General features: G+C 49.1%; 1 long non-coding RNA gene and 1 other non-coding gene across 2 annotated transcripts; one reads left to right on the forward strand and one right to left on the reverse strand.

Annotated features, from left to right (window-relative positions):
• Positions 1-1123: 1123 nt before the first annotated feature.
• On the reverse strand, positions 1124-8600 carry LOC132382771 (uncharacterized). The gene is made up of 3 exons (XR_009508457.1): positions 5566-8600; positions 5216-5477; positions 1124-1785 (listed from the first exon to the last, which is right to left on the reverse strand). It is a non-coding gene; the product is annotated as an uncharacterized LOC132382771 (long non-coding RNA).
• A 1536-nt stretch (positions 8601-10136) lies between these two features.
• Positions 10137-10327, forward strand: LOC132383296 (U2 spliceosomal RNA). The gene has a single exon (XR_009508613.1). It is a non-coding gene; the product is annotated as a U2 spliceosomal RNA (small nuclear RNA).
• The last annotated feature ends 3386 nt before the right edge of the window (positions 10328-13713 follow it).

The following is a 13713-nucleotide window of genomic DNA, read 5'->3' on the forward strand; positions in this document are numbered from 1 at the left end:
TTTGGCATTTTAAAAGCAAATCTCAGGTACTTGAGCATCTAGCCCTGTTGCACATGGATGGTCACACAGGGACTGTTGAAACCCCCCACCCCCGACCTTCTCGAGTTGCATAAAACATGCCACATGAACAGCTGAGAAATGGTACGCCTAGTTTACGGATGCCTCCATTCTCTGGAAAGCCGGTGTCCAGGGGTGGAGAGCTACTGTACGCAACCCAGTCACGTGAACACAAACAGTTCTGCAGCAGCAGGGAGAGGCTGGTGTCTGCCAGCTAGCCGAACTGGTACTATCACAGCATGGGGCATATCAGCTCTGCATATGCAGGCAAATCAGATGGCTGTATGTATAGCTGGCAGCATAGGCAGCAAAGAGGAATTGGCAGATAGAAGAAAAGCCCCCCCTGCAGGACTGGGCACTCTGGGAATAGATTTGGGAGATGAAGATTGCTGGTTTTCATGCAGATTCCTACCATAAAGACTCCTCTCCATCCACCACCTTTCATAATAAAGTGAACCAGTCTGTCTGGATATGGCAGACCAAACAGCCCTGAATCCCGGGTGATGGGGCAATGGGCTCATAATTTGGCTGGCCACCTGGGCGCACATGGTACAATCGAGTGGGCTGTATGCCTACCAGTAGACATGACTAAGGAAGTTGTTACTGTGTACGATATTTGTCAGCAGGTCTCCCTGAAAAGTGGGCTGCCCACATTAAAAGGGGGGATTGTTCCAGCCCAGGTATGGCAGATTGATTATGTCGGACCTTGCCACAGTCGCAACAGTTTAAATCCTTAATTACTTTGGTTGACACCTAGTTAGGTATTTTAATATTTCCATGTACAAAGCCAGACCAAGATCATACACTGAAGGGATTGCAGAAGATAATTAACTCATAAGGGGACCCTAGGAAAAAGTGGCTGTCACTTCTCAGGACAATCTGTGAAAGAGTGGGCTGCCAATAAAGGTATTTGTTGGATAGATCAGATACATTATTAACCCCAAACATCAGGGCCATCAAGAGGATAAATAGACGGACATTAGAAACAACAAATTTGTTTATTGATACCAACCCACACCTTACAGGAATGGCTGACTACTATCCCAAGTCTCATCCAACCTGAACAACAGCACAGGTTTGATCTGGGTGGATCACCTGTCCCATGTCCTAGACCAGACCTGACCCTCCCTTTCTTGCTTCTGCTTATAGATGAGGACAATGATGCCCCTCCTTATGGAGTATGAGATGTTGCTGGCTAGAAGCATAGCATTGTACACTTTCAGTAGGTCTGAGCTCATCCAGTCCCACGGAGCTGAATACAACCCAACTGGTAAGCTGTCACTTCCGATAGTTTTATTTGAACCAAAGCCAGTCAGCTCCTCCAACATCACAGTGGTTGGTCCCAACTCTTCAGCTTCCCGTTGTCTAATGTCACCACCATTATTATAAACACTGGTGCTCCACAAGGTTCGGCCTTCAGCATTCCCTGGATGGGCAGGTTCAAGCTTGTAGATGTTATCACCATAGTGACCTGCATCTCAAACATCAATAAGAGTACAGGATGGACATTTTGAGCTTAGTGACATGGTGGAGGACAACAATCAATATCAGCAAAACAAAAGAGTTGGTCATTGTCTCCAAGACATCAGTGGTGTTCTTCATCATGATTCTGAGAGTTCCATGTTTCTATGAGTGAGCATCATCGAAAGCCTGTCCTGGTCAACCACGTAGACGCTGCAGCAAAGAAAACTCAGCACCGCCTTGACTTCCTCAGGAGGCTGCAGAAATCTGGAAAAAAATTATTTCAAAATTCATTCTATGGTCTTTCCTGATTCAGCAATAGGCATTCGCACCCATAATTGCAACAAATAAAGGAAATGCTGTACATATAATACCACAAGAAATCACTTTATTACAGAAAGGAAAACATGCTTAACAAAGTAGCAGGAGAGAAAACAAAGTAATATATCATCTGATCTGCATGCAGAATGCCAACAAACTTTCAGACATTTTTCCCTCAATGAACTCTCACCCTCCCAAAGTACTTGTACATACCTTCAACTCAGTCAATAGACAATAGGTGCAGAAGTAGACCATTCGGCCCCTCGAGTCTGCACTGCCATTCTGAGATCATGGCTGATCATTCACTATCAATACCCAGTCCCTGCCTTGTCCCCATATCCCTTGATTCCCTTATCCATCAGATATCTATCCAGCTCCTTCTTGAAAGCATCCAGAGAATTGGCCTCCACCGTCTTCCGAGGCAGTGCATTCCACACCTCCACAACTCTCTGGGAGAAGAAGCTCTTCCTCAACTCTGTTTTAAATAACTGACCTCTTATTCTCAATCCATGCCCTCTGGTACTGGACTCTCCCAACATCTGGAACATATTTCCTGCCTCAATCCTATCAAATCCTTTAATTATCTTAAACTTTTCAATCAGATCCCCTCTCAATCTCCTCAATTCCAGCGTGTACAAGCCCAATCTCTCCAATCTCTCTGCGTAAGACAGCCCTGCCATCCCAGGAATCAACCTAGTGAATCTACGCTGCACTTCCTCAATTGCCAGAATGTCCTTCCTTAAACCTGGAGACCAAAACTGTACACAATATTCCAGGTGTGGTCTCACCAGGGCCCTGTACAAATGCAAAAGAACATCCTTGCTCTTGTATTCAATACCCCTTGTAACAAAGGCCAACATTCCATTTGCCCTCTTCACTGCCTGTTGCACTTGCTCATTCACCTTCATTGACTGGTGAACTAGGACTCCTAGGTCTCTTTGCATTTCTCCCTTACCTAACTCGACACCGTTCAGACAATACTCTGCCCTCTTGTTCCTGCTTCCAAAGTGGATAACTTCACATTTATTCACATTGAATGACATCTGCCAAGTATCTGCCCGCTCACTCAGCCTATCCAAGTCTCCCTGTATTCTCCTAACGTCCTCTTCACATGTCACACTGCCACCCAGTTTAGTATCGTCAGCAAACTTGCTGATATAGTTTTCAATGCCCTCATCTAAATCATTGACATAAATCGTAAAGAGCTGTGGTCCCAATACAGAGCCCTGTGGTACCCCACTAGTCACCTCCAGCCAGTCTGAGAAACACCCATTCACTGCTACCCTTTGCTTTCTATCTGCCAACCAGTTTTCTATCCATGTTGAAACCCTGCCCCCAATGCCATGAGCTCTGATTTTACTCACCAATCTCCTATGTGGCACCTTATCGAATGCCTTCTGAAAATCTAGGTACACAACATCTACTGGCTTACCCTCGTCTAACATCCTTGTTACACCCTCAAAAAACTCCAACAGATTAGTCAAACATGATTTGCCCTTGGTAAATCCATGCTGGCTCGGCCTAATCCTATTTCTGCCATCTAGATGTGCCACTATTTCGTCCTTAATAATGGACTCAAGCATCTTCCCCACGACTGACGTTAGGCTAACAGGGCGATAGTTCTCCGTTTTCTCCTTCCCTCCCTTCTTGAAAAGTGGGACAACATTAGCCACTCTCCAATCTTCAGGAACTGATCTTGAATCTAAGGAACATTGGAAAATGATTACCAATGCATCCGCAATTTCCTGAGCCACCTCTTTTAGAACCCTCGGATGCAGACCATCTGGACCCGGGGATTTATTAGCCTTCAGTCCTACCAGTCTACTCATCACAGTTTCTTTCCTAATGTCAATCTGTCTCAATTCCTCTGATATCTTATGACCCTGGCCCATCCATACATCTGGGAGATTGCTTGTGTCCTCCCTGGTGAAGACAGATCTAAAGTACGCATTAAATTCTGTTGCCATTTCCCTGTTTCCCATAACAATTTCTCCCAATTCATTCTTCAAGGGGCCAACATTGTTCTTAACTATCTTCTTTCTCTTCACATAGCTAAAAAAGCTTTTGCTATCCCCTTTTATATTCCTGGCTAGACTGAGCTCATACCTGATTTTTTCTCTCCGTATTGCTTTTTTAGTTAAGATCTGCTGTTCCAAACTTTCCCAATCATCTGTATTCCCACTCATCTTAGCCCTGTCATACTTCTTTTTCTTTAATGCTATACAATCTCTGACTTCCTTTGTCAACCACTGTGGCCCCTTCCCCCTCTTTGAATCCTTCCTTCTCATTGGAATGAACTGCATTTGCATCTTTTGTATTATGCCCAAGAATATCTGCCACTGCTGATCCACTGTCTTTCCTGCCAGGGCATCCGCCCATTTAACTTTGGCCAGCTCTTCCCTCATGACTCCGTAGTCTCCTTTATTTAATTGCAACACTGACACCTCTGATCTGCCCTTATCCCTCTCAAATTGTAGATAAAAACTTATCATGTTATGATCACTACTTCCTAATGGCTCCTTTACTTCAAGATCACTTATCAATTCCTGTTCATTACACATCACCAAGTCCAAAATAGCCTCGTTCCTGGTTGGCTCAAGCACAAGCTGTTCCAAAAATACATCCCTTAGACACTCCACAAACTCCCTATCCTGGGGTCCAGCACCTACCTGATTCTCCCAGTCCACCTGCATGTTGAAATCTCCCATAACGACTGCATTACCTTTAGCACATGCCAATGTTAACTCCCTAATCAACTTGTACCCAATATCCACGCTACTGTTTGGTGAGAATCCTGAGAGGATTTTTCTCCTCTCTCTCTCCCCCCCCCTCCATTCTCCCCTTTTCTCCCTCCTGCACAAAGGGATTACCCCTTTTTATACCCTTCAAAACCTCTTAACACTCGTACTTCCCCATGGTAACACCTCACACTAATACTTTCCCATGCATTTGGTACCTGCACCTGCACAATAATCTCACCTTCCCCAGGCAAACATGTTTTTCACCATTATCCACTGTTTGGCTTCAGACTTGCACTCCGGAACTTTCTCAAGACATTCCTGTGAACTCTTGTGCTTTCTCAGAACAATCCCACTCCAAGCAAACACCATCTTGTTTTCACAGACTTCCATTTTATTTTTGCACATACCAAGGAGGAATCGCATTTAACTCTTTCCTTACACCCCACCCACTGATTCCTCATTGGTTGGTACTTTATACAAAAATTACAGTAAATAGAAGTTTTCGAGAACTATTTTAACTATTTAAGCACTGGGATTATAATATGAATTCTGTATCAGCAATAAGCTCAACTAATATCCACTCTTTATTCCCCAGTCCCAGACTTTATTTGGAATAATGCAAACCGATCACAAACCCTTCATCCTGGCAGCACTTCTCCCTATAGATGCTGCCAGACCTGCTGCGTTCCACCAGCATTTTGTGTGTGTTGCTTGAATTTCCAGCATCAGCAGATTTCCTCGTGTTTGACAATTAATCACTAATACATTTCAATGTGTCACTGCTTCTACTTGCAGAGCAGGTCTTTGTATGTTTTTTCACTGCACGACCAGACGGTGACCTTTACTCGGGAAGGTCCATGCCTTTGACAAGATTAATTCCAGGATGGCTATTCTCACCTGAGAGAGATGAAGTCTGTTATTAGAATCAGCTTTACAAAGATGTAAATGATTCTCATTTAGTTAATTTCTCCCTGTTTAAACAGACCAGATTATCTTTCCTCTGTACTGAAACCCAGTGAAGTGTCACCGTCTTCGTGTGCTACAATCTCCCCCTGGAGAATTTGGAATGTTCCCTCCTGACATGGGAGCTTTCTCTTCAGTGTGTTTCCTCCTCGAATCCTGCGGTACACCTGATCAACCTGGTCTTCAGTGATCCTTGGAATAAAGGTCTGTTGTTAAGGTTGTACAAAGCTTGGGATAGTATAGTCAAGGTGTGGCTTGGTGTCCATAAATCAATCTGTTGTTTTAAAAGTCCATTCATCCTTTCGATAAGTCCTGATGTTTGGGGGGGAATAGGGTACATGATACAACCAATGAAAGCCTTAGGAATTGCCGTTAAAAGACCTGAATAGTTGTCCACAAGTATTTAAATCATTGCTACTCTGGCAGGAGTCCAATGTAATCAATCTGCCACACCTGGCATATGAAGAGTACAGCAAAGGAACAAGCCCTTCAGTCTATCATTTAAACTGCCTGCTCCCATCAACCTGCACCCGGACCATAGCCCTCCATACCTCTACCACCCATGTACCTATCCAAGCTTCTCTTAAGCATTGAAATCAAGCTCACATGCACTTGTGCTGCCAGCTTGTTCCATACTCTCACCACCCTCTAACTGAAGAAGTTTCCCCTCATGTACCCCTTAAACATCTCACCTTTCACCCTTAACCCATGACCTCTAGTTGCAGTCCCACCCAGCCTCAGTGGAAAAGCCCGTTGGCTTGCACTTACGCTATCTATACCCTTCATAATGTGTATCCCTATCAAATCTCCCCTCAATCTTCTAAACTCCAAGGAATATAGTCCTAATTTATTCAATCTTTCCTTAAGACTCAGACCTGGTGCACTCTTTCAACCTTATTTACATCTTTCCTGTAGGTAGCCAATTGAAACTGCACACAACTCTCCTAATTAGGTCTCACCAATGTCTTATACAAATTCAACATCATCTCCCATATCCTGTACTTGATACTTTGAATTTATGAAGGCCAAAGAGCCAAAAGCTTTCTTTACAACCCTATCAACCAGTGATGCCACTTTCAATGAATTGTGGACCTATATAAGTCCTACAGTTCACTGCGTATGACCTACCCAGACGGGTCCTACCGAAGTGCATCATGCCACTGCGAGCCATGATAGTCTTCCTTGCTGTCCACTATATCCCCATACAGTTATCCACGTTATCCCCCAGATCACTCATATAGATGACAAATATCAATGGACCCAGCACGGATCCCCGTCATACCTCGTCACTTAGCTCCCTCGACTGTATCATGCATGCCCTTCTGCAGATGTCTAGCGTTTTATGTGCCCTTTGCCCCATCTCACAGTATTCTGGGACATTATTCTAAGTTTACTCCTGCTAACTGCTCCACTTTACTATTAAAGGTGGTTGACAGAGGGTGGGTCTTCATGCTGGGCGCCTGCAAGAAACAGTAATCTCCTTTGATTGGGCTTCTTCCCAGATCTTGTTCCCCAAGCGGCTGACCCCCCACAAGGGCTTTCCTCCTATCTGCCAGTTCTCTGCTTCCACTCTGTCAACCACACAGACATCTCAATTGCCTCTGCTCTGCCCAGGAGACTGTGTATATGAGCAGCTGATCTGTTTTATGCCATGAGGTGACTACCAGTTCAGTACCCTGGCTGGAAATGCCCTCTCCCCGTGGCTGCAAAACTTCCTGTGACTGGATTCAGCAGCAACTCTCCACCCCTGGGCACTGGCTTTCCAGCGACAGTAGCCGAGCCGGCCGTCAGCTTTCAGACATGTGCGGACGGGCAGGACAGCAGCAGGCAATGGAGACGTGTGTTTACCGAACTGGCGATAAAGCAACGGCCATCCTCCAGCTGCTGTCCGACTTTGTGACTGGCCAACAGAACTGGTATACTCCGAGGTTGCTGGCCTGATCACATCGTCTTTTAACAACTGTGTGATGGTATCTGAGACCTCCGGATGTCCTCCTGATATTCAGTACTGCTTGAGACAAACCATGGCACGAGGTTGCCGTGTTGTAAGAGACTCCCACTTCATTAATTGCATGAAAACACTTGCTTTTAAAATGCCAATTGTGAACTTTCCCAAACTGGTCTACACTGTCTGTCCCCACAGTACATCCATTCCAATGAAATGCTCAGATAATGGAGCTATCAGTACTCTGGCTTCCATCGGTAGTTGGTACCCAGGAACCATTCAGGCCATTGTTGTCCGTGCTTCTCCTACCTTCCCTCTTCAACCCCCCTATTTGCAAGTGATACTAATCGGTGTCCACTTACATTTCAAGTCTGTGTCCAACAGAGTATTAACTTTTTGCACGGTCCCCAACCACGAAGTGATGGTTACATAACTAAGGTCTCGGGTCCCCCGGTGGGGAGGATTCATAATTCTGATAGTGCAGGGACACCAGGCTCCTGTGTGAAGTTAGCAGGGATGGGCAGGGATTTGAGACATTGAATCAATCTTCCTGCCTCTGAGCTCCATCATTCTCTCCAACTTAGCCCAGCTAATGATCCTTCTTCCAGGGAGGGACACTTGGCTCAAATCTTCTCAGTTTTCAAGGCAGCAATCAATCATCATCATCCCAGTGCCAAAGAAGGTGACAGTAACCTGCCTTAACATCAGCCATTATGAAATGCTTTGAGCAAGCAGCTGGTCATGGAGCCTTTATTCCTGTTCCGTTAGACCCTTTCCAGTTTGCTGATCCGACAAATCGATCTACTGACGAAGCAATAGCCCCAACATTGCACTCTGCCTATCCCAGCTGGAAAATGGGGTCTCATATGCCCAACTGCTGTTTATAGTTCAATGTTGAGCACCATCACACCCAGAAACTGGTGGGGAAACTGTCCTCACCTCCCTCTGCAACTGGATGCTGAACTTCTTTACAGAAAGGCCACAGTCAGGCTGTGTGGACAGCAACATCTGTCATCGCATGAGCACTGGCTCTCCCCAGGGCTGTGTGCTCTGCCCACAGGATTCAGCTCAGATCAAAGCACATTATCAAGAATGAAGATGAGACGGAATATGGAGGGGAGGTGGAGTGGCTGATGGACTGGTTTGAGAATAACAACCTAAGGCTGAACATGGAGAAGACAAAGGAAATCATTGTGGACTTCAGGAGCCATCCCCCTCTGCGAATACATGGCTCCTCTGTAGAGAGAGTGAAGTGCTCCAATTTCATTGGAGTTCACATCATGGACGACCTCAGCTGATCCCTTAATATCACCTCCCTGAACAAGGCAGCACAGCAGCACCTCCACTTCCTAAGGAGACTGAGGAAAGCAAGGGTCACCCCGCCCCTATCTAAACTGCATTTTACAAGAGCACCCTGACAGGTTGCTTCTCCACCTGATATAGGAGTAGTTCAGCATTGGACGGGAAGCCCATACATCGACCGATTGTGCAACTAGGTGAAATGACCAAAAGGGTCTCCCAACCAAGCATTGGGGACATTTATCAGGAGAGCTGTATATGAAGGGTCCCACTCATCCATCCGGTATCCTCTTTGACTTTCATTCACCAGGCAGGAGACCCTGATACATAAAAACAAGAACGGGACGGATGAGCAACAGTCTCTTCCCCATTGTTTCTGTATAAATACTATCAATCCTTTGGTATAAGGAACAAATGCATAGATTGTTACCCATTTTCCGATATCTGACGGTCACACAGCTGTAAATGACAGAAGAGATGTCTTGGGAAAGACAAGCAACAGCGAGCGAGCTGTTTTTCAACTTTCTCAGGAACGATGTATCTCTGAACACAATTAAGAATGACCTGCGGTTCCAGTTTCCACCAACAGATGTCTCCACCCACTCACAGACGAAGGCAACGTTAAGTTCCACTTTCCACCAACAGGTGTCAGCGGCACACAAAAGCGAGTAAATTGTCTCTCACTGCAATGAATCGTATCGTAACCTGAAGTCCAGTTTGAACCCTATCAAACCTCCACCAATAATGCTGAATCAGTAACACATTACATACACACAACAGGGACAACCATTTCAGGAAATCTGGGGGAACATACAGCATACAGACAGGAACTCTGTGGGTCAAGCCGCATGTATGCAAAGAAAATAGTCCACTTAATGCTCTGATACTTCATCAGGACGAGAAGAGAGTTAGCTAGAGAGAGACAGATGCAGAAAGAGAGAGAGGTAGGTGCCCAAAGAGATGAGGAAAGGGAAACGGCATGAGTAGGCAGGTGGGAAATGAAACCAGTTGGCACCCGGCGATCCACAGCCACACGGCAGAGACAACAGTGTCTAAAACAGCAGAGCTGGATGCAGATAATTAAACTGCTGATGGCCACATACGCTGAATGGTCGAGCACCGTCCCTCCCTGACCATTGGTGAATCACTGGCAGATTTACATAGCCTCTGACAACTCCGACTCACCGCCGACCAGCGAGGCGACAGCTGTCAAGCACGACGATCGATTCCAGACGACCTGGGCCAGGGCTGCCAGCGGGGCAGGGCAGCAAGCACACTACCAGGCCTCCTGCTTCAATCTAAACACCAGAGGCCGGGCAGGATGCGGGCGACTTAAGGGCCGCGCCGGCTTTGCTTCTCGGCCTTTTGGCTAAGATCAAGTGTAGTATCTGTTCTTCTCAGTTTAATATCTGATACGTCCCTTATCTGGGGACCATATATTAAATTGATTTTTGGAACAGGGAGATGAAATAGGGGCTTGCTCCGTCCACTCCACGCATCGACCCGGTATTGCAGTGCCTCTGCGAACGGTGCACTTCCCCCCTGGGGAATTTCAAACTAACAAAGAAAAGAAAAGTGACAAAAACTCAGCAGCAGCAGCAGCAGCATAAACAAGCCTGCACGTGGAGGGGGAGAGAGAAGACAGAGTGTGAGAGTGAGAGAGACAAGAGAGCTGCTTCCTCTCCACACCCTCTGTGTGTCTGTGTCTCTTCCTCTCTACCTACAGCTCGCTCACTCGCGCAATCTGTAGCCAACTCAACAGCAGCACTGGCATTATATCTAGGCCGTCCTGCTAAGATCGAGTGCATCTCACATCCCAGCTGTCAGCACCTCAGGTAGGTGCTGCAGCCAAGGCGCTGCGCTTCACCAGCTTTCCGAAGGACGGAATACCACTTGGCATTCCTGCAGCAAGCGGCTCTGCACATCATCCGTTCTGATGCCTGGCCTGCTTGCTCGGCTTGGCTGCTGGCTGCACCAAGCTCAGCACCAGAGTCGAGCGGGCTGAAAGGCCTTTTCTCTCCTGCGCTCTTTCTCTCTCTCCTATTCTCTTCTTCTCAGCTGCTCCCTTACAAAGGAGCCAAAGACAGACGCGACCGACCCACCGACCGACAGACGGGCGACTGATATCCACTCACTCGCTCGGCTGCAATTTCACCGTTTCTTTCAGCAGCCGGCCAGACGGACAGGCTCATTCAAATCGACCCGGCCGACTGGGACAAGCCATCCGAGCGAGCGAGCGAGGGAGGGAGGGTGTGACAGATGGGTGCCCGGCTGCGGAGAACTGGGTGGGGGCGCCAGCGCAACAAACAGCAGGGCCCGGTGCTCCTGCTCCCTTCTTCTGCCCCGTGCGCACCATCCGCATCTCCCACCGCCTTCCGCACCAGATTCAGCTCAGCAGCGCCGTGCCATGCCGTGACAAAAATCACCACCCAGCCATACGTACCATCAGCAAAAAAAAACTCTGCCTGCCTACCTGTCCTGGCCTCATCCGTCTGGCCCGGATTTCTTTTTCTCTCTCTCTCTCTCTCTCTCTCTCTCTCTCTCTCTCTCTCTCTCTCTCTCTCTCTCTCTCTCTCTCGCTTGCTTCCTTCTTTCTCTCGCTCTCTCTTGCTTCCTTCTTCCCTGCTCCAAAACCTCCATTCTGATTCGTCTAGCTGCCTGCCTATCTGCTCTGTCATGACATTCTCTACCTTGTGCCCCATACCCCCGCCGGCCCACCCCCAGCCATTACATTCGAGGCTCAAGGGATATGGGAGGAGAGGGCAGCAACGGGGTACTACTGATCGTCTATCCTTAGCCATGATGACAGTGAGTGGCGGTGCTGCCTAGAAGGGCCGAATGGCCAACTCCTGCACCTACTGTCTATCCTGCATTGTCTATGACCGACCGGCTCAGTCAAGCTCTCACATCTCTCAGAGGCTCAGAGCACCTGGGGGAGGGCGGGCGGACACTGACCGCCGCTCGCTCCCTGGGCCTGGCCTGTCTGCCTGCCTGGCCTTAACCATTATCGTGCAAAAGGATACAATCACAGAGGGCAGACAGCAACACTTCTTCATTGGGGAAGGGCAAATTATCAGGCTACAAGGCTACAATTTCCGCCTCGCCTCTGAATTGGGATCATCTGTCTGCAGGAAAATATATGTATGTATGTATGGACGACTGCTCCATGCTTAGGGGTCTCTAGCAGGGCAATCAGCAGAATGTTAGGGATAAATTTCTCCCAGAGAGAAATTTAGAAAGTGGAATTTAGAATGCTCCCCCCTCCCCAGAGAGGAAGATAAAGAATGGTACCCTGGCTGACAAGCCGGCTGGAAGAAGGCAACACTGTGGGCCCAACGGCCTGCCTGCCTGCCTGCCTGTACTGTGCTCTACCACTCTGTGTTTCTAACTTTCATCATTTTCCAAGGCCACTCACTCACTCAAACCTCTCACACTTAGGCGTACCCGCTCGGCGCCGTCTCCACCGTTGCCGCGTCCGTCCACGTCGCCGTGCTTCACGCACGCAGGGAGCTCTGTCCTGTGTCCTGTCACGGCTAGCTGCCGCCACCTTCCGCACTGCGGCCACGGCCGCCGGCCGCTCCCATCTGTCCGCACTCGCGGCATTTACCTCGCGTGGCTGCTGGCTGCCGTTAGCGCTGGGGGCCGGCTCCTGCTTTCTCTTCACATATTTCCTGTTTCACAACCAAGGCGATAATCAATACTACTTTCATTCCACAGCGCCCGCCCGCACGCTCCACGACCGAGGGATGATGCCGGGCAAAATCGCACCCGCCGATCAGAGCAGTGGGGCACCAGCGCCACCGTCGGTCCGCTACACAGATTTCCTCTTGCCTCGTGTGCCCGCCCCCTTCCTCCCTCACTCTCTCCCTCCCGTTTCTACATGCAAGCACCCACCCCGCTGGCTGCATAACCAGTCAGTCTGTCATGTAAGAGAGACCCTGCCTGCCTGCCACTGCTAAACAGTTTGCTATGCATCAAGGTCAAGACGATGACAATGACAACAAGGGGACAAACTCAATTGGTCAGAAGAAGGTGGGTGGGGGGAGAGAAACTTCCCCATGATAACCTGTGCAGACGCAAAGTCCGCAACTCGGACAGCTTCTCTCAGCCACTCGACAATCGGAATTGCACATCAAATAAATCAGCCACAGAGGTGCCAACAACGACTGCAATTTAGCCTTCGCCTTGCAGAGGACACCCATTGTCTGCCCTCAGCCACACCTGTAGACGACATCCTCCTCTTCTCCCCATGCTAGCCAGGAGGCCTTTCTGACCGCCGACTTTGGCCACCCACGTCCACCACCGTCGCGCCGGTCTTGAGCCGCCGGCCGGCGCCGCCACCCTTCCGTTTTCTCGCTTCCCGGCAGAGCACAGCCTCGGCAAGCAGACGGCTTGGCTCATAGCCCAGAGGAGGCGCGCTCTCGCCGTCGAGTGCGGGGAGGGGACGGCCTTGCAGGGAGGGTCGAGCGGCCTGCTTCCACTCCCCCTGCGGACAGAACAGCATGACCAGCCTCCCACGGCCAGGAGGACAGAGAGCGGGGCAAGTGAGGAAACTTCCCATCCCAGCCGACGGCCACGCTGTCGCACGCACGAGCAGAGCCGCCCGCCCCGCCTGCTCTGTCCCAAAGCGGGCGGGGTGGGCTGCACGACGGCCGTCTCTCCTGGGGCCACGGAGAGGACAGATCGTCCCTCGCTCGCGCAGCTAGCTGCTGAGCCTCAGCCGGCAGCCGGCAGCCTCTGCCAATGACGTCGGCCCTAACAGGCCCAGCCTCCCTCCCCGACCATTGGTGGATCACTGGCAGATTTACATAGCCTCTGACAAGTCCGACTCACCGCCGACCAGCGAGGTGACAGCTGTCGAGCACGACGATCGATTCCAGATGACCCGGGCCAGGGCTGCCAGCGGGGCAGGGCAGCAAGCACTCT

The sequence above is a fragment of the Hypanus sabinus genome, chromosome 29, assembly GCF_030144855.1.
Source record: "Hypanus sabinus isolate sHypSab1 chromosome 29, sHypSab1.hap1, whole genome shotgun sequence".
Taxonomy (NCBI): Eukaryota; Metazoa; Chordata; class Chondrichthyes; order Myliobatiformes; family Dasyatidae; genus Hypanus; species Hypanus sabinus.